This window comes from Schistocerca piceifrons, chromosome 2 (genome assembly GCF_021461385.2).
Source record: "Schistocerca piceifrons isolate TAMUIC-IGC-003096 chromosome 2, iqSchPice1.1, whole genome shotgun sequence".
Lineage (NCBI taxonomy): Eukaryota > Metazoa > Arthropoda > Insecta > Orthoptera > Acrididae > Schistocerca > Schistocerca piceifrons.
The window spans coordinates 67717118-67742562 of NC_060139.1; the positions used below are offsets into that span (position 1 = coordinate 67717118).

At 42.3% G+C, this 25445-nt stretch overlaps 1 pseudogene; it reads right to left on the minus strand.

Annotated features, from left to right (window-relative positions):
• Nucleotides 1-7386: 7386 nt before the first annotated feature.
• LOC124778456 lies at nucleotides 7387-7503 on the minus strand (annotated as a pseudogene).
• Nucleotides 7504-25445: the final 17942 nt, after the last annotated feature.

The following is a 25445-nucleotide window of genomic DNA, read 5'->3' on the forward strand; positions in this document are numbered from 1 at the left end:
AGCAATTAAACAGAGAACCGACTCGTGGAGATAACATCTTGGACCTACTGATAACAAACAGACCCGAACTTTTCGAATCTGTATGTACAGAACAGGGAATCAGTGATCATAAGGCCGTTGCAGCATCCCTGAATATGGAAGTTAATAGGAATATAAAAAAAGGGAGGAAGGTTTATCTGTTTAGCAAGAGTAATAGAAGGCAGATTTCAGACTACCTAACAGATCAAAACGAAAATTTCTGTTCCGACACTGACAATGTTGAGTGTTTATGGAAAAAGTTCAAGGCAATCGTAAAATGCGTTTTAGACAGGTACGTGCCGAGTAAAACTGTGAGGGACGGGAAAAACCCACCGTGGTACAACAACAAAGTTAGGAAACTACTGCGAAAGCAAAGGGAGCTCCACTCCAAGTTTAAACGCAGCCAAAACCTCTCAGACAAACAGAAGCTAAACGATGTCAAAGTTAGCGTAAGGAGGGCTATGCGTGAAGCGTTCATTGAATTTGAAAGTAAAATTCTATGTACCGACTTGACAGAAAATCCTAGGAAGTTCTGGTCTTACGTTAAATCAGTAAGTGGCTCGAAACAGCATATCCAGACACTACGGGATGATGATGGCATTGAAACAGAGGATGACACGCGTAAAGCTGAAATACTAAACACCTTTTTCCAAAGCTGTTTCACAGAGGAAGACCGCACTGCAGTTCCTTCTCTAAATCCTCGCACAAACGAAAAAATGGCTGACATCGAAATAAGTGTCCAAGGAATAGAAAAGCAACTGGAATCACTCAATAGAGGAAAGTCCACTGGACCTGACGGGATACCAATTCGATTCTACACAGAGTACGCGAAAGAACTTGCCCCCCTTCTAACAGCCGTGTACCGCAAGTCTCTAGAGGAACGGAGGGTTCCAAATGATTGGAAAAGAGCACAGATAGTCCCAGTCTTCAAGAAGGGTCGTCGAGCAGATGCGCAAAACTATAGAGCTATATCTCTTACGTCGATCTCTTGTAGAATTTTAGAACATGTTTTTTGCTCGCGTATCATGTCATTTCTGGAAACCCAGAATCTACTATGTAGGAATCAACATGGATTCCGGAAACAGCGATCGTATGAGACCCAACTCGCCTTATTTGTTCATGAGACCCAGAAAATATTAGATACAGGCTCCCAGGTAGATGCTATTTTTCTTGACTTCCGGAAGGCGTTCGATACAGTTCCGCACTGTCGCCTGATAAACAAAGTAAGAGCCTACGGAATATCAGACCAGCTGTGTGGCTGGATTGAAGAGTTTTTAGCAAACAGAACACAGCATGTTGTTATCAATGGAGAGACGTCTACAGACGTTAAAGTAACCTCTGCCGTGCCACAGGGGAGGGTTATGGGACCATTGCTTTTCACAATATATATAAATGACCTAGTACATAGTGTCGGAAGTTCCATGCGGCTTTTCGCGGATGATGCTGTAGTATACAGAGAAGTTGCTGCATTAGAAAATTGTAGCGAAATACAGGAAGATCTGCAGCGGATAGGCACTTGGTGCAGGGAGTGGCAACTGACCCTTAACATAGACAAATGTAATGTATTGCGAATACATAGAAAGAAGGATCCTTTATTGTATGATTATATGATAGCGGAACAAACACTGGTAGCAGTTACTTCTGTAAAATATCTGGGAGTATGCGTACGGAACGATTTGAAGTGGAATGATCATATAAAACTAATTGTTGGTAAGGCGGGTACCAGGTTGAGATTCATTGGGAGAGTGCTTAGAAAATGTAGTCCATCAACAAAGGAGGTGGCTTACAAAACACTCGTTCGACCTATACTTGAGTATTGCTCATCAGTGTGGGATCCGTACCAGGTCGGGTTGACGGAGGAGATAGAGAAGATCCAAAGAAGAGCGGCGCGTTTCGTCACTGGGTTATTTGGTAACCGTGATAGCGTTACGGAGATGTTTAATAAACTCAAGTGGCAGACTCTGCAAGAGAGGCGCTCTGCATCGCGGTGTAGCTTGCTCGCCAGGTTTCGAGAGGGTGCGTTTCTGGATGAGGTATCGAATATATTGCTTCCCCCTACTTATACTTCCCGAGGAGATCACGAATGTAAAATTAGAGAGATTAGAGCGCGCACGGAGACTTTCAGACAGTCGTTCTTCCCGCGAACCATACGCGACTGGAACAGGAAAGGGAGGTAATGACAGTGGCACGTAAAGTGCCCTCCGCCACACACCGTTGGGTGGCTTGCGGAGTATCAATGTAGATGTAGATGTAGATGTAGAAGATCTGCCCCCACCTTGTCGGTATATTAGTTTCTCTCTGTCGTTGTCGGACATCTGCTGCATTTCAGAATGGCAACAACCCTATTCTGGAAATATTTTTACGGCGTAACATAAGATTGAAGCGCAATGCCTCATTTGCTTTAAAAGATTAGAGAGCGTCTGTCATTTCTATTAAAAAATAAAAGAGGAAAGAGATTATGGTAACAGTATTAATTAGCAACTTAACAACTGTTCATAGTAGCTGATCTGCTGCTGGTGTCTACGTAATATGTCTTTATCTGCTTGTAGCACTTGGAAACTGACAAATTAATGTGAAAGATAGGCTTCCACAACCTCAGCTTTCACCCTTTAGCACTAACTATCCGTAATGCCAAAATACTGATATAATCCCTGGTTACAACACGATATTTGAGCACAATTTCAAAACATTAGAATCAATACGAGAATACGAGAGTACTGGTGATATTTTCTAGTATTCAACCACTTATCAATGTGCGAGAATGACTGCGAAAGGTTGACGGACGAAGCTTTAATTTATTTGCCTATTTAATTTAATGGTTGAAATGGCTCTGAGCACTATGGGACTTAACATCTGAGGTCATCAGTCCCCTAGACTTAGAACTACTTAAACCTAATTAACCTAAGGACATAACACACATCCATGCCCGAGGCAGGATTCGAACCTGCGACCGCAGCGGTAGTGCGGTTCCAGACTGAAGCGCCTAGAACCGCTCGACCACACCAGCCGGCCTATTTACATTAATATTTTGATTCTATTTATCTTGAAACTGAGAGAGTCAAAATTTTTAAACCTTTGGTCAATTTCTACGTTTATTACAGAAAGTAATAAAATCAACAAATCGAAAATCGATTTGTTCAGAACCCGGTTATTTTGAGCGGTGTTAAAAGTAAGGTTAAACTGCTCTGGAAAAAATATATAATCGAAAACGGGTTGTTTCAGCGATAGATGACATCCATACCCGTAACCCGGCCTAGCGGAAACTGGCTGGGTCACGCGACTAGGAACATGATAAATGAAGACATAACGTCCACATGGTATCGTGACCATTGCAATTTATAAAAATACAGCTTCTGTCTAGATCACCTTTTGTATTTTATTGGGTAACTGATTCCGATTTTTTATAGGTTTTCCTGTGATCCATAAATAAAGAAAAGGATGAAAATGGGGTACAACAGTAAAAGATAGTACTGAACTGACGTAAAAATACATACAGTCGAACTATGCAAAATTAAAATAAGGCATCATGACCTTGGAATAAAATGTGCAACAGCAATTTAGTAACAATGTAACCAAAAAAAAATGGCTCTGAGCACTATGGGACTTAACATCTGTGGTCATCAGTCCCCTAGAACTTAGAACTACTTAAACCTAACTAACCTAAGGACATCACACACAACCATGCCCGAGGCAGGATTCGAACCTCCGACCGTAGCGGTCGCGCGGTTCCAGGCTGAAGCACCTAGAACCGCTTGGCCACACCGGCCGGCAACAATGTAACATTTGTCCATTTTAGTGTTCTAGAATTAAGACATCCAAATTAATACGTGTTGATACTCATACAAAACTTACAGGAGAGAAAATGGTACGACTGGCTGCAGCGTGCATAAACACACACTAGCTCCACGTTCGACGCTCAACCTGCTGCAGGTGGTGCTCTCTCGAGACTACCTTCATGTTCTCTCCAGTAATCTAGTACGTTTTAAACGTTCTTAACATTCTGTGCTTCAGTTAGTGTGTACAGGGTGACAATTATTGAACTATAAAGCAGTTACAAATTAAGGCGTGCACACACTTTATTTAACATGTGAACGTGACGCCAGACATGCGGATTTATGTTATGACTTTCTCGATACGCTTGCCAGCATGACCCGCTGAAGTGTCGGAACACAGATTCTGTCGTTGACCTCCTAAACGGCTGTTTTCAGCTCAGCAGTGGTTTTAGGGTTACTGCTCTAGATCTTTGCATCGCTAGGTGGCAAGAGCCGCATATCTGATGAGTCAGTGTCGGACTGGCATTCAGCTGGGAGGACGTGTTGCGTGTTCACAGTGATTTCCGTAATACTCTGTGTTTGGCGTGTGGCGATTTTACGATGGATCCGCGAACAGAATGGCGCGTGTGTATCAAATTATTCGTCAGACCGCATATGATGATCCATCTTTCTTGTCACGGGTTATCACCGGTGTCGAGAGCTGGATTTACGGTTATGACCCAGAGACAAAGCAACAATCGTCCCAGTGGAAGAACCCGGGCTCTCCAAGACCCAAAAAAGAGAGACAGGTTAAGAGGAAAGCGAAGAGCATCATCATCGTTTTCTTTGATACCAATGGAATTGTGCACATAGAATTAGTCCTACCAAACCAAACAGTGACGTTTTGCGATGGCTCCGTGAAAACATGCGGCGATGACGGCCCGAACTTTGGCGTCAAGGGAACAGGCTGCTGCATCACGACAACGCGCCCTGTCGCACGTCCTTGCTCACCAGGACCTTTTTGGCAGGGTGGTCGTACCTCACCCACCGTATGCACCAGATTTGGCACCTTGTGACTTCGCGCTATTCCCAAAACTGAAACTCAAGTTGAAAGGCCGTCCATTCGGCACTCTAGAGAGGACTGGTGGTGATAAGCACCCTCAGAGAACAGACTTCCAGAAACCGTTTGACCAGTGGCAGAAGCGCCGAGACCGGTGTGTGCGTGAGGATGGGAACTACTTCTTCGGTGATGGAGAACATTAGTCCAAAGATAAGGTTCTTTCATATAGCCCCACAAAAAGGAATCGCATGTGTTCAGATCCGGAGAATATGAAGGCCAATCGAGGCCCATGCCAGTTAGCCTCTGCGTACCTCACAGCCCGAATGCGGCCCTAGAGTGCTCCTTCAGGACATCAAACGCACTCCAGTTTCGATAGAGTCGAGCTCCGTCTTGCATGAACCATATCTTACCGAAATCAGGGTCACTTTGGATAATGGGGATGAAATCCTCTTCCAAAACCTTCACGTACTGTTCACAAGTCATCGTACCATCAAGGAATATCGCACCTATTATTCCGTGACTGGGCATTGCACACCACACAGTCCACCCATTGAGAAAGAAGAAGCTGATCGATTGCGAAATGTGGATTCTCAGTCCCCTACATGCTCCAATTTTGCTTATTTAAGAACCAGCAAATGAAAGTGGGCTTCATCGCTAAATCAAACCATATTCACATCATGTCATAAAATGATAATACACTCCTGGAAATTGGAATAAGAACACCGTGAATTCATTGTCCCAGGAAGGGGAAACTTTATTGACACATTCCTGGGGTCAGATACATCACATGATCACACTGACAGAACCACAGGCACATAGACACAGGCAACAGAGCATGCACAATGTAGGCACTAGTACAGTGTATATCCACCTTTCGCAGCAATGCAGGCTGCTATTCTCCCATGGAGACGATCGTAGAGATGCTGGATGTAGTCCTGTGGAACGGCTTGCCATGCCATTTCCACCTGGCGCCTCAGTTGGACCAGCGTTCGTGCTGGACGTGCAGACCGCGTGAGACGACGCTTCATCCAGTCCCAAACATGCTCAATTGGGGACAGATCCGGAGATCTTGCTGGCCAGGGTAGTTGACTTACACCTTCTAGAGCACGTTGGGTGGCACGGGATACATGCGGACGTGCATTGTCCTGTTGGAACAGCAAGTTCCCTTGCCTGTCTAGGAATGGTAGAACGATGGGTTCGATGACGGTTTGGATGTACCGTGCACTATTCAGTGTCCCCTCGACGATCACCAGTGGTGTACGGCCAGTGTAGGAGATCGCTCCCCACACCATGATGCTGGGTGTTGGCCCTGTGTGCCTCGGTCGTATGCAGTCCTGATTGTGGCGCTCACCTGCACGGCGCCAAACACGCATACGACCATCATTGGCACCAAGGCAGAAGCGACTCTCATCGCTGAAGACGACACGTCTCCATTCGTCCCTCCATTCACGCCTGTCGCGACACCACTGGAGGCGGGCCACACGATGTTGGGGCGTGAGCGGAAGACGGCCTAACGGTGTGCGGGACCGTAGCCCAGCTTCATGGAGACGGTTGCGAATGGTCCTCGCCGATACCCCAGGAGCAACAGTGTCCCTAATTTGCTGGGAAGTGGCGGTGCGGTCCCCTACGGCACTGCGTAGGATCCTACGGTCTTGGCGTGCATCCGTGCGTCGCTGCGGTCCGGTCCCAGGTCGACGGGCACGTGCACCTTCCGCCGACCACTGGCGACAACATCGATGTACTGTGGAGACCTCACGCCCCACGTGTTGAGCAATTCGGCGGTACGTCCACCCGGCCTCCCGCATGCCCACTATACGCCCTCGCTCAAAGTCCGTCAACTGCACATACGGTTCACGTCCACGCTGTCGCGGCATGCTACCAGTGTTAAAGACTGCGATGGAGCTCCGTATGCCACGGCAAACTGGCTGACACTGACGGCGGCGGTGCACAAATGCTGCGCAGCTAGCGCCATTCGACGGCCAACACCGCGGTTCCTGGTGTGTCCGCTGTGCCGTGCGTGTGATCATTGCTTGTACAGCCCTCTCGCTGTGTCCGGAGCAAGTATGGTGGGTCTGACACACCGGTGTCAATGTGTTCTTTTTTCCATTTCCAGGAGTGTACATCATAACCTCTCTTCTATCTTCTTAAATTCCTATCTCCTGTTCATAAATCACCAATTTTAAAAATTTCATTTCTTAAATTCTTTTTAAGTTTATAAGCAAATAAAGCTGCAATATTATTGAACTTAATTACAACTATGAAATAACAAATAAGAATCATCTTCTGTACATGTATAATTTCGTATTGTGGAAATAAGACCTGTCTTAGTAACTAGACAGCAGGTCATTTTTAAATGCATTCCGTCTTCATGTGACAAGTGGCCCATCGGGACCATCCGACCGCCGTGTCATCCTCAGTGGAGGATGCGGATAGGAGGGGCGTGTGGTCAGCACACCGCTCTCCCGGTCGTTATAATGGTTTTCTTTGACCGGAGCCGCTACTATTCGGTCGAACAGCTCCTCAGTTGACATCATGAGGCTGAGTGCACCCGAAAAATGGCAACAGCGCATGGCGGCTGGATGGTCACCCATCCAAGTGCCGGCCACGCCCGACAGCGCTTAACTTCGGTGATCTCACGGGAACCAGTGTATCCACTGCGGCAAGGCCGTTGCCTCATTTTTAAATGGCAGCAAATAAAAAAAAATAAAGAACTCTTGTTGGAAACAATGAGTCGCATTGAAAAGTGAATGTGTAGAGAGGCATTAACGCCAGCTTTCATGGTCGCAGATTGACTTATTCGAATTAATAATTAAACCTTTATTACTGATGATAGCACATTTTAGCTTTATATCACTGACTAGGACGAATTTCCTGTTTCATTGTTACGTTTTCCGTTTCTCCTAGCCACTGGTTGACGCAATCCGGACCCTGTGTTCTGTTGCCGTGCTCCACCTGCACACGCACACAGCAGATCACGGGTTCAACTTGAGCACTTTCGCCACCCTAGCACTCTGCCGCCTCCCCAGTTTTGTAGCGGCACAAAGCCGCTCTTTCGCGATGAAGTAACAGTCTCCGAACAATTGCGGAGAGTGTAAGGTCGCGAATGCGGAGTAGGAGAGGGTGGGGTGCGTGAGGGGTGAGCGTGGGACGGGGCACCGTAGCACGCTATTATCGTCGCAACTTGCTCCGTCTGCGGGAGAGCGCCGCGCGACAGATTTACCGTCCAAGTTGTCGCTTCGGGATGTGTTCTCCGGTCCGGCCCGGCCCTAAAGTCTTCCGTTCGGCGCCGCCTCGCCCCACACGGTCCCTCCGCCTGCGCCCCCACGCCGCCCCCGCTGCCGCCACCGCCACACGCACGCCCCAGGGGCGGCCGTCGCAGAGCTCGGCGGCCGCCCATAGCCGTCCGACGCCAGAGATACGCGCCGTTAAACACGACAGCCCAGCGGCCCCCTGCCTCTCTTTATTTCACTGCCAGCCCCATCGAGTGGGATAAGCAGCCCTGGTGCGACGTATTCCCCTCCCGGCGGGATTTCAGGGGTGAAGAGATACGTACTGCGCCGCCTCTTATCTCCCTAACAGCAGTTTAGATACTGGCTCGGATGGCACATAGAATCTGGGAAGTGTGTTCTTCACCAGCTCAAAGGTCTTCAAAAGTCACATAAAACATCTATCTCTCCTCTTCCTGTTCCCTCTTTTTTCTCTTTACTGTTTTGTTCGATCTGATCATATGGAATTTTATTATTACTCAACCCTTACTTTATGCAATATACGTAAAGCCCACAAAATACACGTTTTCATTACGCCTATCTGCTGCCAGAAGATGCGAACACATACGAGGTGCTATCCAAAATTTTCGGGACTGGTGCTGCCATCTGATGAAAACCTTACCTTTGGACTAATGGAGACCGTCACCCAAGAAGTGGTTCGCATCAGCACGTACACACCGATCCCAGCGCATCTGCCACTGGTCAAACGGCTTCTGGAACTCCTGTTCTCTGAGGGTGTTTATCACCACCAGTCATGCTTCTTGAATCCTCTCCAGATTGTCGAACCGATGGCCTTCCATCTTGAATTTCAGTTTTGAGAATAGCGCGAAGTCGCAAGATGTCAAATATAGTGTAATAAATATGTAATGTACTGAATCGACTGTGAGAAAGCTAAGTGGCAAAGATGTTACCTGAGAGACTCTATGATAATTATATCGTTGACTCGGAATATTACTCTCTCTGTGGTTTACTCGTAACCAAGGGTAACTAGAGTTTTCCGTTCGCTTCTTTTGATGTTATGTGGAGAACTGTACAAGAGACACAATATACCGTTATTATTTCATGAGAACAAAGGTGAGCGTCACGACCTTTATTAGTATTTTAGGAAGTATTGAAATAACAGAATTGTTTCAGATTGAATGCGATGTGTACGGGAAGAGACGTGGACAACGGCACTCGAACCTGCAATCTCATGTATGAATAGTTGCTAAAAATATCCAGCCGTCTCTCCCAAGACTCTTCATACGAGCAACAAACGGTAATTCTTTTAACAGCATATCAGAGACAATTTTATCACGTTGTTACGACCTTTTACTGCGAGCATAATATCGACAACAGACATACAAAAAATAGACAAATACATAAAAGAATCTACCACACGAATCTGTCGAGTACGGTGGGTGAGGTACGACCACCATGTTGTTTTTTTCCAAAAAGGTCCTGGTGAGCAAGGACGTGTGACAGGGCTCGTTGCCGTGACGTAGCAGCCTGTTCCCTTGGCGCCAAAGTTCGGGCCGTCGTCGCCGCACGTTTTCACGGATCCGCGGCAAAACGTCACGGTAGTACGCGGAATTCACTGTTTGGTTTGGTGAGACAAATTCTATGTGTACAATTCCCTTGGTATCAAAGAAAGCGATGATGATGCTCTTCGCTTTCCTCTTAACCTGTCTCTCTTTTTTGGGACTGGGAGAGCCCGGGTTCTTCCACTGGGACGATTGTTGCTTTGTTTCTGAGTCATAACAGTAGATCCAGCTCTCGTCGCCGTTGATAACCCGTGGCAAGAAGGTTGGATCATCATATGCGGTGTGACGAATTCGATACAAACGCGCTATTCTGTTCGCGGATCCATCGTAAAATCGCCACACACCAAACCCAGAGTATTACAGAAATCGCTGTGGACACGCAACACGTCCTCCCAGCTGAGTGCCACTCCGCACACTGACTCATCAGATATGCTGGTCTTGCCACCTAGCGGTGCAAAGATCTACTACTCCTACTTTCCAGATGGCAGCACCAGCCCTGAAAATTTTGGATTCCACCTCGTTTGTAACTTGCTCGTACACCGCCGTTGCAAGAGCATTCCGTTGAAAGGAGTATACTGGGACACACTTATATGTGGCACCAGGATAAGATAAGAATATTAATAAACTAAAATGAATCCAGTATACTGTAAACGATGAATGTCTCTGATAGGCTCGCTAACGCGGATCGCTGACTGTACGACTGTACGACCGCAGAGCCAAAGATACTGCTTTGTTGGAGTATGACAGCGCTGGGCGCATAGTTGTAGATAGCTGTCTGTGAGGGAAAGACGATGGAGTAGGCAGTTTTGTAGTGTGCTATGCAAAGCCACCAAGAATTATATTAATTTAGGTATGTCAATATTGTTGAGCATCCAAGCAGAAGTCTTCGTGCAAGAAAGGTTAAGACGATAAATAATTACTGTGGTGTCACCGCCAGACACTACACTTGCTAGGTGGTAGCCTTTAAATTGGCCGCGGTCCGCTAGTATACGTCGGACCCGCGTGTCGCCACTGTCAGTGATTGCAGACCGAGCGCCACCACACGGCAGGTCTAGAGAGGCTTCCTAGCACTCGCCCCAGTTGTACAGCCGACTTTGCTAGCGAAGCTACACTGACCAATACGCTCTCATTTGCCGAGACGATAGTTAGCTTATCCTTCAGCTACGTCATTTGCTACAACCTAGCAAGGCGCCATAGCATTTGATATTATTTTATGAAGCATGTACAGTCAAGAGAGATGTTCTACAATTATGGATTAAAGTTAAGTATTACAGCAACTGCTTCCGTTTTTCTAAGTTCTCATTTCCTTGTAATGTTCCAGACCTCACGCCAATCTGCGTGAGCTTAAAAGCGTGCATTTCGGCCTCCTCTAGCAACACAGTGTTGGCTCTTCTGCCAACACTTCAATTACGACACCTGTTTTCGCCAGCATGTTAGTATAGATGAGTTGGCTGACAATTCGTAATTGTTGAGTAACCCCAGAATGTACGAAAACCGTTTTGATAAAAAGGCTAGTTATATATTTCACTTTTGTAATTCTTCTAAGATTTGTTAACAGAGCTATATGTAACTTGATAATTTGCATTTATGTTGGATTAATGAAGTTAGATAATACTTGCTGTTTATACCTCACTCTCAGTGAATCAGTTGTGAGTAATGTAACTTCAGTTGTCAGATGTTTCTGAAAAGACAAACTTAACTTGCAATATAAGTTTGCAAAAAAACTGAGTGTTAGTAATTCACCATAATCAGCACCGCCTCCCTGCCCATGTCATATATTTTAAAGAAGTTGGATTTTCTTAAATGTTCTCGTTTATCAGCCAAATGAATTACATGTGCATTCCAAGTATTATGGCCAGCATTGCACACTACTGAGCCCGTAGTTAGCATTCATATTTTATTTTATGTGAGACCGGAATATATCGCGTTTCTCCGTTGTTGCTCTGGAGGTAAGACAATTAATTTGTTATGTGCACATGAACCAAAGTTATCAGTTTTGAATAGGGCCAGATGATTCAGTGCCTAAGGGGCTGAATGTATTTTGCAGTGACTGTATTTCTTTATTGGCATTGGGAGTTGCATTGCCCAATCGAGTTGTGTAAAGTTTTGCTAACAATAACACAAAGTAAGCACACCTCTTGCAGTTACAATGCGCCACACGACAATTCAAGTTCTGTATCCATTCCACATATCAGACATTCATTCAAAATAATCGTAAATTTTTCTCATTATTAATTTAAAGAACGTTACGCGTGGCGACAGCTCTGCCAGTCGTTCGCTTTGTGAAATCTTTTTTATTGAATTAGTCAGGTATATGTATTTTGTTCTCTCAACCACTCTGTAGCGATAATAGTAGTTAAATTTTTTGGCGCAACGCACTTTCAAAATTTTTCGACAATCCATCGGAATTCTTATTCTCGGCATTGTTTTCTATTGATTTGATTGTTCAATATTTTGTCTTTGTATTTGCACCCTGTATGTGATTCACGATGCTGCGCAAAAGTGTTAAGTTTCCGGCGCGTAATCTCACAATTAAAGATACCGGACTGAACGATTCTCCGATTATGACAATAAAGCACCACAGAAAACGTGAGTTCCTTTTTCACAATTAATGTACAGTTTCCTAACGCTGTAATTTGACTCACAAATTTGACTTGTAATCAGAAGGTAGATTCTGGTGCTGTGGACGGCGCTGATCTGCATGTGGCTGATGTGCACAAGTCAAAGCTTGATTGTTTACGGAATGAGATCAGCGTTTTACCTACTTTTCACACAGTTAATCAGATTGCCAATAGTATGTCAGAAGAAACAATAGGGCAAATTCCTCAGTCTATTCTTAAACATCCGTCACATTCCATTAGCAGGCAGCACCAAACCTTTGAGAAATGACATCAATGCTTTAAAACATCAATGTAGTGAAACATATAAAAAGCTTACAGATGGAATACAATCAGTTGATGAAAGCATAGAACAAAAAGACACTCGATTAGATGCACGTATTAAAGTTCACACTGAGTCCTCTATTAAGCGGCATGAAATTGTTAGTTTTCCCTAAGACGCTAGCGTCAGCAACAGCAGTTTGATAATCTCTGAAAACTTACTGAACTCATCGTGCCTACCAAATCTGATAACAAAGCTAAGTTTCCCATCACATTTAATTGATACTAACGACAGTACCGTATAGAGTGACGCACATGACAGCTCTGTTGAGCCACCAACGTAGTCTGAAACAGTTAATAGTGAACTTATCAAGCCTCATATTAACCATGATGACACTAACAGTAAAGACGTTTTCTGTCAACCCAAAAATGGTGAACACAAAAACCGACTTTTGTCATGCAAACCTCCCGTTCACACCACAGCTTTCCGCTTCTTCGTGTGCGAACAGTTCTGCTTCTGTCAACCTCTGTACTAATAAATGCTTATTCCCGACCGATTAATTTGGAGGCCAGATTTATACAGCAAAATCAAAGCTCAACAAATTACTTCTATTTCACTCAGATTAATGATGCGAACAATCAAACATTAGAGACCACGTTCAGTCTCGACAAAGAGCAGAGTTTCTTTCCTTTCGGTGACGCATACCAGAAATATTACATTGTCACTGCGTCACAATGCAAAATTTTTGGAACAAGACCATTTCCCTTACACTGAATCTTTAAATTGTATAACTAATAATGCGCAAGAGCAAATTACCCTCACAGCCCACTGACATACTTAGCAGCCCATTGTGAGAAGCAAAATTTTTCTGACAACTCTTCTGTTCACTCTGCTATTTCTACCGACTTCTGTGAAACCACGCAATATATCACCATTCCGTTTATCTCTTTCAAAGCATCTACGTTTATTCATGACAACCTACAGTCAGAACGCAAACTTAACAGCTACAAGAAGACGATGTCCATTACTACTGAAAATGAAACGCAACTTCGTGGAAGTCACATTCAGAAATTCAGCACGGATGCAGATGTTATTTTGAGCCAACAGAGTTGTATTATCGACGAAAAGCCAGCCCAGTCTGATGTCACAGATCGTAAGAATGATAGTCACAAGAGTTCGTATTTATTTCAACAGCCCATTTCCAATTCTAACGAATAACATATTCACTCTGATAACCTTAGAGAACAACAATTGGTGACAGCTTTCTTTTAAATAAATCTTCTGGCACAGCTGACCTTACACTGTCAAGCAGCATTTGTGATATTTCAGATAAAATTTGTGAAACCGCTCAGAGCAATACTTTCAGCTCCAGTACAGAAAAGCCTAAGCCACGAAAGCAACGTCGTAGGAAGCATATTCAGAAGACCAGTACATATGCAGACGTCATATTGTGTGAACAGGATTTTATTATCGACGATCAATCAGTTCTACCTAAGGAGACAGTCCGTCAGGATAGAGCCAAAAACAGTTCCAAATTGTTTTCGCAACAGACTACACAAGGGAAAGAACATACTTCATATTCTATCCACCGTTTAATTAACACAAGCAAACACACAGATTCCGATAGACCGACCTCGCACAGTAACCCTATACAATCTGAAAACAGCTCTAATAACACTAATATTGCTCCATTGTTCCAAATTATTCAAGGTCAAGTTCATTCGGTAGTAACAGCCTATTGGACACATAGAGGCCACGGACAGATGAAGTGTGATATCCGCGCAGCTAAGTGCAATGTCGTCCTTGAAAACAACAGTGGCGCAGTCAACAATACCGTCGGGTCGTACGTCGACACGCCACAGCCTAGTTCAAAGCAATGTAGCGCTACACCAAACAAAACAAAACTCTACTCCGCATATTTCAAGCACACTAACGTCAAATCTACTTCCTTTTACTCTCAGTGCCCATCTGATTTAACAGTAGTGTACAGATCCTTTGAAACTAATCGCCAAGTCATCAGCTGCAAATCAGTCCGCAATAAAATAACCATATCTGAATACCACAAGCACCAAACAGTCAAGCATATTTATTTGAAAACATCGATTTCCAAAAAGAAGCTTATCTACATTCATCCCAAATGTATTATGGCAACCCAAATACAGAGGTGGATCACTTATATTGCGCTACGTACACACAACATAGCAGATTCTGCCATCACATAAGTTAACTTTTATACGATTTTGCTTTCCCGGACTGAGTCGTCATACACGACTTTGACACTGATACACTGAATTTCCATTTCCATCATATAGCATCAACGAGAAATTACTGAAATACCAATAAGGTAAGTCTTAGCGCCAAGAATATGGTTGCGTTTATGAATGAAATTATACGCTCGCTTATTTCAGCACAAGAATTTGAAAATAAAATATTACGATGTTTACGAAATTTCTGTGTAACCGGCTACTTCATTTACGCTACAGATATGCACCAATATTGACGACATAAATTATTTCTTCAGTTCGACGTCTTGCATTCTGAAGACATTGCACTACTGTCGTTTATTTATTTTTTAACGCTTTTCAGCTCTGTATAATTTTTTTTTGCTACTTTACAGGAAATATGATACTTCACACTTTTCTTGCAGAAGTCGTTATTTGCATTGCGAGTAAATATCAACTTATACTTATTTTGATTTTTGATACCAGTTCACATAACTGTAAAACACATCAGACCTTTCCCTTGACACATTTCCCATGCTCATGCAAAATCTATTGGTACATTGTTTTCAGGATTCCTTGATAATTCAGCATTTATTAAGCAGCGACGTGCCCAGTAGGGATAATCTTGCAGGTCGATTCTCTTACCGTAAGTATAGGCCTCGCACTTTCTTCTGTTTTCGTATGTGTGTGTGTGAAAAACACAAATGAAAGAGACATTTATTTTGACATGTGTCCAGCGGATCACATCCTTTGGGTGGTCTGACCGCTGCAAACAGTAACTCAAACATTTTTTGGATGTAATAAGAATTTGTGTCTTTTTAGTATATAGCCTTTATATATCTTACGTTAATTTATTTCTGGAACACGTGAGGCAATACTGACCTTACGACTTATCTTAGAAGAAAGATTAAGGAAAGGCAAACCTACGTTTCTAGCATTTGTAGACTTAGAGAAAGCTTTTGACAATGTTGACTGGAATACTCTCTTTCAAATTCTAAAGGTGGCAGGGGTAAAACACAGGGAGCGAAAGACTATTTACAATTTGTACAGAAACCAGATGGCAGTTATAAGAGTCGAGGGACATGAAAGGGAAGCAGTGGTTGGGAAGGGAGTAAGACAGGGTTGTAACCTCTCCCCGATGTTGTTCAATCTGTATATTGAGCAAGCAGTAAAGGAAACAAAAGAAAAATTCGGAGTAGGTATTAAAGTCCATGGAGAAGAAATAAAAACTTTGAGGTTCGCCGATGACATTGTAATTCTGTCAGAGACAGCAAAGGACTTGGAAGAGCAGTTGAACGGAATGGATGGTGTCTTGAAGGGAGGATATAAGATGAACATCAACAAACGCAAAACGAAGATAATGGAATGTAGTCGAATTAAGTCGGGTGATGTAGAGGGTATTAGATTAGGAAATGAGACACTTAAAGTAGTAAAGGAGTTTTGCTATTTGGGGAGCAAAATAACTGATGATGGTAGAAGTAGAGAGGATATAAAATGTAGGCTGGCAATGGCAAGGAAAGCGTTTCTGAAGAAGAGAAATTTGTTAACATCCAGTATAGATTTAAGTGTCAGGAAGTCATTTCTGAAAGTATTCGTATGGAGTGTAGCCATGTATGGAAGTGAAACATGGACGATAAATAGTTTGGACAAGAAGAGAATAGAAGCTTTCGAAATGTGGTGCTACAGAAGAATGCTGAAGATTAGATGGGTAGATCACATAACTAATGGGGAAGTATTGAATAGGATTGGGGAGAAGAGAAGTTTGTGGCACAACTTGACCAGAGGAAGGGATCGGTTGGTAGGACATGTTCTGAGGCATCAAGGGATCACCAATTTAGTATTGGAGGGCAGCGTGGAGGGTAAAAATCATAGAGGGAGACCAAGAGATGAATACACTAAGCAGATTCAGAAGGATGTAGGTTGCAGTAGGTACTGGGAGATGAAAAAGCTTGCACAGGATAGAGTAGCATGGAGAGCTGCATCAAACCAGTCTCAGGACTGAAGACCACAACAACAACAATTTATTTCTGATACTATTTTGTCTTTATTGATAGTATGAAATGTGCCATTTTTTATGATGCTATTCTACTCCTTTTTGCCATTATTGCACACTCTAGGCAACATAGTGTTACTACTGACATTTATGCTATTGTGTGATGAATTATTATTAGTTGTTTGTTAGGTTAGTCACTCTCTGTATTTTATAATGTTACCATGTTTTATTTATGGCCAGTCTTGTGCTCTAATTTGTTGTATATCTCTTGCACTTGATGATGTCACTAGTTTCCTTGCTTTCAACTATATAGATTTAAGAAATCAATGACCATGTAACTCATGTCCATTGCATATACCCAACCATTTCCTACATTTTGCGTAACCAATGTACCAAAGCCTCATTGTTTCCAAATGAGACATTCTGCTCATAAATAGAAGCACGTGGATGTGCAGGAAATGCAGTGCATAGAAAGCACGACCACGACATAAGCAACTTATATGGAATATTAAACACCATTGACACTTCTCACATTGTTTCCCAGCAGGCTTTTATAACCATTTTCCTATTGGTGTACTAGATAAATTAGTCAGATTGCCTTCAAAGATTTAGCATTAAGGATATTTTTTTCTCTGTATTTTGTGTTAGGTATATGAATATTGTTAGATGAGTGTTCAATCCATGAGCTGCACCAAATTTTTGGAATAATGATAGAATATTGATGTTTAATGAGTGTTCATGCCCTGAGCTGCACTCCAGTAATGAAGATTATATTGATATATTGATGATTTTACTATAATGATATTCTGTGGTGTTAACGTGTACTTTGTGTGTGTTGTGTTCTTTCTGGGAAAATCTGTCTTACCTTGTGCCAAATAATTGAAGATGTTTGTGGAAGACTGTCACAGAATCTTTGCACATAAAAAATTTTTTTCACCATTCCTTATGAGATTGCATATGATACTGCCTTCTTATGTTAGCATGCATGACTTCTGTTATTTTTCATGTTACTAATCACATTTATAGGTTCTACTGTTTGCGCAGTTCATTTGCACCTTTGCATATTTATCTCATGATTCACTGTGATATGTTAAATTTGTCTAGTCACTAAGCTACATTGCACTTAGTACTCCTGTCTTTAGGCTTGCATACACCATAATCACATTTTTCTTTGTTTTGGCTGTAGCAGTTCTTGACTCAAGACAATGACGATTTTATTTACAGATGAAGTGCACTGCCCTTATCAATCATTCCCATATGCTTCCCTGTAGATATGTGAATTGTTAGAGATATAGGTCATTTAATAGATAGTTTTATGAAGCCTCCAGAGTGCTAAACAACCTATAAATATTGTGTAGTTACTCACATGGTACCATTCTTTGATTCTATGATTTTATTTCTCTAATATGTATTCATATAGGGCATACAGAGCCGTACTTTTATATAATATTGGTATTTATGCACTTTGTTCTTGTAAAAGCCGTGACAAGTTATATATTCTCATTACGAATTATGCCTAGGCCTTTGAGTGCCATATAAAGTTGTATGTAAATGATATTTTAGGATACCTTCTCAACTTTGGTGATTATACTATGTAAAACTAGGCCACCTTGAGCCAGAAAGATGTTATCTGTCCCGTTTACCGCATTTATTTAATGTAAAATCAGGCCAATGTGAGACTCAAAGATGATTTTTGTCACTTTTTTAGTTATTAAGGTCAGTAGTTTCCTCATGTAAAACTATGCCACTTGGAGCCTCAATCATTTTATAGCTAATAAGATCAGAAATTATGTATGTAGAAAGGCCACTTGGAGCCTCTGATTGATATTTTCTCTATTATTGTTTTAGTTGTTAAGATTTGCATGTATTCCAAGTTCAAGGCCACCTGCAGTCATTCAATTCTTGATCTTACTGTTAGGTTTTCTTAAGTAGTTATGTCACAATATTGCGTGTACACAGCCACTGAGAGCCACAGTATAATGTTATGAACCAACTATGTTAGGTTTTCCTACGTCTGTTTGGCAGCCTGATGCCACACTTATCGATGTTGTCTTATTCAGAGTTCACTTTCAGTTCTGCCTGTTCACTCTGATGAAAAGCATTGTTGCTTCATCCAAGCTGTAATTTCATTAGGATACTAAACTCTTTCTGATCAGATAGATTACTCGATGTTAACATAAGCAGAAATGGTCTTGTGCCACTACCTCACCTTTGCTACTTTTTTTGTACCTTCCATTATCCAGTCTCCTATCTCTGTTCGTGGTATTGGAGCTATTTACTATTGGTATTCATACTTCAACATAAGTAACTATATATGTTGTTTGGATCTCAGACGAATCTCTAATACGAAGAAAAGTGATGATGCTGGTCATCAAGTTATTGATATTATGGTAATTGTCTACTACAGTTGTCGGCAATCTGTTGCCGAGTACCTTCTGTGTCTGTGCAAATGCCTGAGGAAAATAATATGGATTTCTGATGTATTGGTACACCGAATGCAGTACACATTGGTCACTACTAAGTTGTTGAACTTGCACAAAACAAAAAGAAATGGACTTTATGATGCAGTCACATCAACATTCTCATAGGCCTCAGCCATGACTCTTTCTTTTCCTTGTCCAGTCCTGTACCATTACCTTCACGATTAGTATTGTATATGGATACTGCTTTGCATGATTTATTTGTCAGCAACCTTCGTTATGAGACAGTTCACTCATAATATAACCAGATTATGATTTATAGTAGTGCAGCTGAGCACTATCAGTTCTTTCGAGTTTAATGATGTTATACAGTTAGATAAATTTACAACACATTTGTTGTACAAGGTACTTCCAAATATGTGTCAAATTTGTTAAATTCCGTTGGAGGGTAGTGAAAGGAGTAGACTGGGGTACACTTGTATGTGATAGCAGAATAAGATAAGAATATTAATAAACTAAAATGAAACTAGTATTACATAAACGATTAATGTCTCTGATAGGCTCGGTAATGCGGATCACTGACTGTGCGCGACCACGGAGCCAAAGATACTGCTTTGCAGGAGTAAGAGAGCGCTGGGTGCACAGTTGTAGGTAGCTGTCTGTGAGGGAAAGACGATGGAGTAGGCATTTTTGGTGTGAGCTGGAAGCCACCAACAGTTAGATTAATTTAGGTACGTCAATATTGTTGAACATGGAAGCAGAATTCTTCACGCAAGAAAGGTAAATATGATAAATAATTACGATTTCTGTTCTTGCCAGCACGTTAGTATAGGTGATTTAGCTGATAATTTGTAATTGTTGAGTAACTCAAGAATAGACGTAAACCGTTTTCATAAAAAGGCTAGTTATGTATTACACATTTGTAATTCTTCTAAGATTTGCTAACAGAGCTATATGTAATTTGATGATTTGGATTTATGTTGGATTAATGAAGTTAGATAATACTTGCTGTTTAAACCTCATTGTTTGTGAATCAATTGTGAGTAATGTAACTTATATAGTCAGATGTTTTTGAAAAGACGAACTTAACTTGCAATATAAGTTTGCTAAAAAATTGAGTGTTAGTAATTCACCATAATAAGTACCGCCTCCCTGTCGAGGTCATATACATACTGGCCATTAAAATTGCTACACCAAGAAGAAATGCAGATGGTAAACGGGTATTCATTGGACAAATATATTGTACTAGAACTGACATGTGATTACATTTTCACGCAGTTTGGATGCATAGATCCTGAGAAAACAGTACCCAGAACAACCACCTCTGGCACTAATAACGGCCTTGATACGCCTGGGCATTGAGTCAAACATAGCTTGGATGGCGTGTACAGGTACGGCTGCCCATGCAGCTTCAACACGATACCACAGTTCATCATGAGTAGTTACTGGCTATTGTGACGAGCCAGTTGCTTGGCCACCATTGACGAGACGTTATCAATTGGTGAGAGATCTGGAGAACGTGCTGGCCAAGGCAGCAGTCGAACATTTTCTGTATCCTGAAAGGCCCGTACACGACCTGCAACATGCGGTCTTTTAATTTTCCTGTAGGCAGTATCTATCTTACCCCTAGTGAGATAAGCCTCTACATCCTTACATTTGTCCTCTAGCCATCCCTGCTTAGCCAATTTGCACTTCCTGTCGATCTCATTTTTGAGACGTTTGTATTCCTTTTTGCCTGCAGTAGTTTCATTACTGTTTGATAAAATCTTCCAACGGCCTAGCCGCCGTGGAAACATTGGTTCCCGTCGGATAACCGAAGCTCAGTGCTGTCGGTCTTGGCTTGCACTTGGATGGGTGACCGTCCGGTCCCTACAGCGCTGTTGTCAAGCGGGATGCACTCAGCCCTTGTGAGGCCAATTGAAGGGCTGCCTGATGGGGAACTGCTCCACGAGAGGCGCGTGCTGACCACATTCCCCTCCATATCCGCATCCAGTGACGCCTATGAGTTGTGGATGAAGCGGCGATCGGTCGGTGCCGTTGGGTCTTCAGTGTCTGTCGGACGGAGTTTAGTTTACTTTTGACGATAAAAGCTAGTCAGTATTATGTTTAGTTCCACTAGTTCTCCTCACTCCATTTCTGTTTATTTATTCTGGAAAAAGGTTAAAAACGAAAATCCTCTTCTTGGCAACTACTACTAATATGTGACTACTATCATTTCTGCTGCCTTGCTCCGGGTGTCAATTTCAAGAATATTTCTTTAGTTTTTTTTACCAATTTTTGCATTAAAACACCCATTAGCCCCTTGTAGTGACGTTTTCTGTCACTTAATGGTTTCTGTACCATTCGCAGAAGTCTTGTACCAGTTCATTAGAATCTTCACTCATAGACTTGAATGATTTCTTTGGAGTAAGTCGTATTTAAGGTGGAAACATATCTTTCTATTCTACAAATAATGCGTGAATTACTCCGAACTTTATAATTGAATAAACTATTATTTAGAACGTAAAAGTTTTACAATGAAATGAACACCCTTAGCTGCTTTCAGGCGCTGACATACGTCAACGGGGACAGATGAAAATGTGTGCCCCAACCGCGACTCGAGCCCGGGATTTCCTGCTTACATGGCAGACGCTCTATCCATCTGAGCCACCGCGGACGCAGACGACACCGCGACTGCATGTATTTATCTCTGGCACGCCCCCCCCCCCCCCCCCCCCCCAGCGAAACTCACATTCTCAACGTATTGTCCCGCACTACATTCGTAGTGCCCCCGCTCATTATACTCATTACTCGCGGTGCGTTGCCGATTCCCGTAAAAGTTCGGGCACTGTTTGTGCATTCGCACAGAAGAATAAGATGGTCAAGTGGCCGGTGAGCCTTAACTATATATATACTAAGATGGTATCTGTTCCTTGAGACATGTCCGAAAGAACAGGTACCATCTTAGTATATATATAAGCATGTTTTACTTTATTTAAAATATTCATCGGTAGTAATTTTTTTCTGTTTATGTTCTTCCCATGTGATCCGTACACAGGCACCCGTTTTATAACACATTGCACTACATTGCGCTAGCCAGCGTAGTAATGGCACCCGAAGACTTTCGGTATAAAGCTCCCCTTTCTCTGGCCGTTCCAAAGAGGGTGGAGCAGCGAATATAAGTTCGTGGGTGTCTATTGCACTTTGTGCGGCAAAGTACCCCAAAGGTGGAAGAATCAGCAATGATCAGCCACATAAGAATGCAGAAGGGAATGGAGCCCATTACATTAAAGACACCTAGCGTGTATCCACAGGAAAATTTGTCATGACGATCTCCCCATGGAAGAAACATTTCGGATATACGGTAGGCGACTACAGACGAGGAGGTAACAATGAGAAAGTGATTGAATAATTACCGAATCGGAGCGTGGATGTCAGATGTCTTAAGGCAATAGGGAAACTACAAAATCTAGAAAGAGAAGTGCAAAAGATGAGTCTACATTTAGAGGGGAACAGTGAAGCGAAATGCAAAGGTGTCTAGGGTAATATCAACAGCAGCAGTAGGATTTTTTATAAATAGGGTGTAAGGGCAGAAAACGAGTTATTGTGAGCGACACCAAACCGATGGCAACAGCGTAAGTTCAGGCATACACCCTGGTGCCGCAGACAGGCAATGAAGGGATGGCGAAAGTGCACGAGGAACTGAACTTGTAATTGAGATTATGAGATAAAAATCTGATAATTATGTGTGGTTGGAACGATGTAGTAAGGGAAGGAACAGAAGAAAAATTTATGGGATAATGTGGGCTCGATAGTAGGGATGAAAGAGAAGAAAGACAAAATGAGTTCTGCGATAAAGTTCGACTAGTAATAGAGAATGCGCTGTCCAGTAATCACAAGAGGACGTGCTGCAGGCCTCGAGACACGGGAAGATTGCAGCTGCATTACGTCATGGTTAGGCAAGAGATTCGAAAATCGGATATTGGATTGTAAAGTGTACTCGGGAGGAGATATAGACTATGACCACAATTTAATAATGATTGGGCGCTGTCTTACGTTTAAGACGATCGTCATATTACATCAATGTGTAAAGAAGTATGATAGTGAAGTACTGAGGAATGGTGAGGTGCGTCTGAAAATCTCTAACACTATAGATACTACTAGTGAATACCAATAGGCAATTTAGTTGAAAAGGCATGGACACTTCTAAGATCGGCAATAATAGACACTTGGCATACACAACTGTAAAAAGAACCTTAGGTAATAGAAGAAATACTTCACTAAATCGATGAAAGAAGATAGTACAAAAATGATTAGGAAATCAGAAAATGAACCCCTTTTCCACATCGTATTACAAATCAAAAATTTTCCCGATGTATGTGACTCATTCATATGTTTCAGTTATATGCTGCTAGTGTCTCATAATGCAGAGGGGTCAAAAAAAATGTATCCACTGTTTAAAAGTCCATAACTGGCAAACTAATCGACGGAGTTGTCTCACCTTTGGTATTGTAATAGTTTGTAGTTCCTGCAATCGCCACACAAGCGTTGTATTGCGTTGTTTTGTTTTGTCAGATGAGAGTCGCCGCATAGTCAGTGTTTTGTTCTTAGTTGCACCTAGTTACTCCAGTAAACATGGCTGGCGCAAGGCTTAAATTCAATGAAGGGTAGTCAGTTTTGAAGTGGTATTTTAAGTACGAAAACATTAATAAGGTTCAACGGCAATGGCGAAATGAGTATCAAACAGAGCTACCGACACGTTTAATGATTCGTCGCATTCGAGACAAATTTGAAGCCGAAGGCTGTGTTAAAAATGTACACAAACAACGATCTGGACGACCTGTAACAGTAACAAGTCCAGCTAACTCCCGTCGTGTGTTACAATTCACTTGCTCACCACAGAAGTCTGTGAGACAGTGTGCCCGTGAAACTGGAGTGAGTCGCTCGAGTGTTCGGCGAATTTTGAAGACAGCAAAGTGGAAGTGTTATCTCCCACGATTGCTACACGCAGTGAACGATGACGACCCAGATTGTAGAATGGAGTACTGCAAGTGGTTTACTAACATGGTGCGCAACGATGAAGAGTTTGCAGAGATGATTGTGTGGTCTGAAGAGGCACAGTTAAAACTCAATGGTACAGTAAATCGCTACAATTGCATCTACTGGGCCGCCAAAAATCCGAACGTCCATGTAGACAAAGCCGTGAAGTTGCCAGGAGTAAATGGAGTAAATGTGTGGTGTGGGTTGTCTTACCGGAGCTTGATTGGGCCATTCTTCTTTGACGGCACACTTACTGGTAAGGTGTACCTTCAGAAGCTTCAGTCATCCATTTTACCTACCATCCGAGACTTGTATGGAGACGGAAGAGTTTACTTTCAACAAGATGGTGTCCCAGCCCACTACCAAAATCGCGTTTGGGCGTATCTCGACGAAAATCTACCAGGAAGATGGATAGGCCATAGAGGTGCTGTGGAGTATCCATCACATTCCCCAGACCTAACTCTTCTGGACTTTTACCTATGGGGAACACTAAAGGACGTCGTTTATCGACAAAAGCCACGCACATTGGATGAAATTTGAGAATCCATCGTACATTCATGTGCAAATATCCAGCTGAACACGTTACAGTCAATAGTTCCTGCTGCAGTTCCATCGTACATTCATGTGCAAATATCCAGCTGAACACGTTACAGTCAATAGTTCCTGCTGCAGTTCGGCTGCATCGTTTGTGTGTGGATGTTAATGGTGACCATTTCGAACACCTACAGTGATATGTTTAAGTTGGACTTTAAGCTACACTTTCACCAAAAATGAGACAACTCCGTCAATTAGTTTGCAAGTTATGGACTTTTAAACAGTGGATACATTTTTTTTGACCCCTCTGTACATTTAATTATTCACAACTACAAATAATCCCAAGTCACATACACAACACACTCACATTCCTTCATTCACTCAAGCAAAAAGGTAATCGCTAATGTTGCTATTTTTCGACAAACATAATGCCAATAAAAATAAAAATATTACAAAAAATTGAGTGTTTTACATTAAATTGTATTTCCCTGTTACTGAAAAAACTTCTTTACCAATGGGTAGCTAACATTTATGTGCTTAACAAGAAATTACTGATTAATGTAAGTTCTAATTTCAGCGTTTTTAGCTGTTTTACGTATTTCTAAAACTACGGCAAATATTAGGCTGAAATTTATTCTGCTGTTAGTTATCGAATATAAAAATATAGTATGAAGTTTTGTTCCATTTACTACATAGCAAATATTGCATTTAACTTCACAATAGCGTATTCGGTATTTCTTCACATGTACGATTCTGAC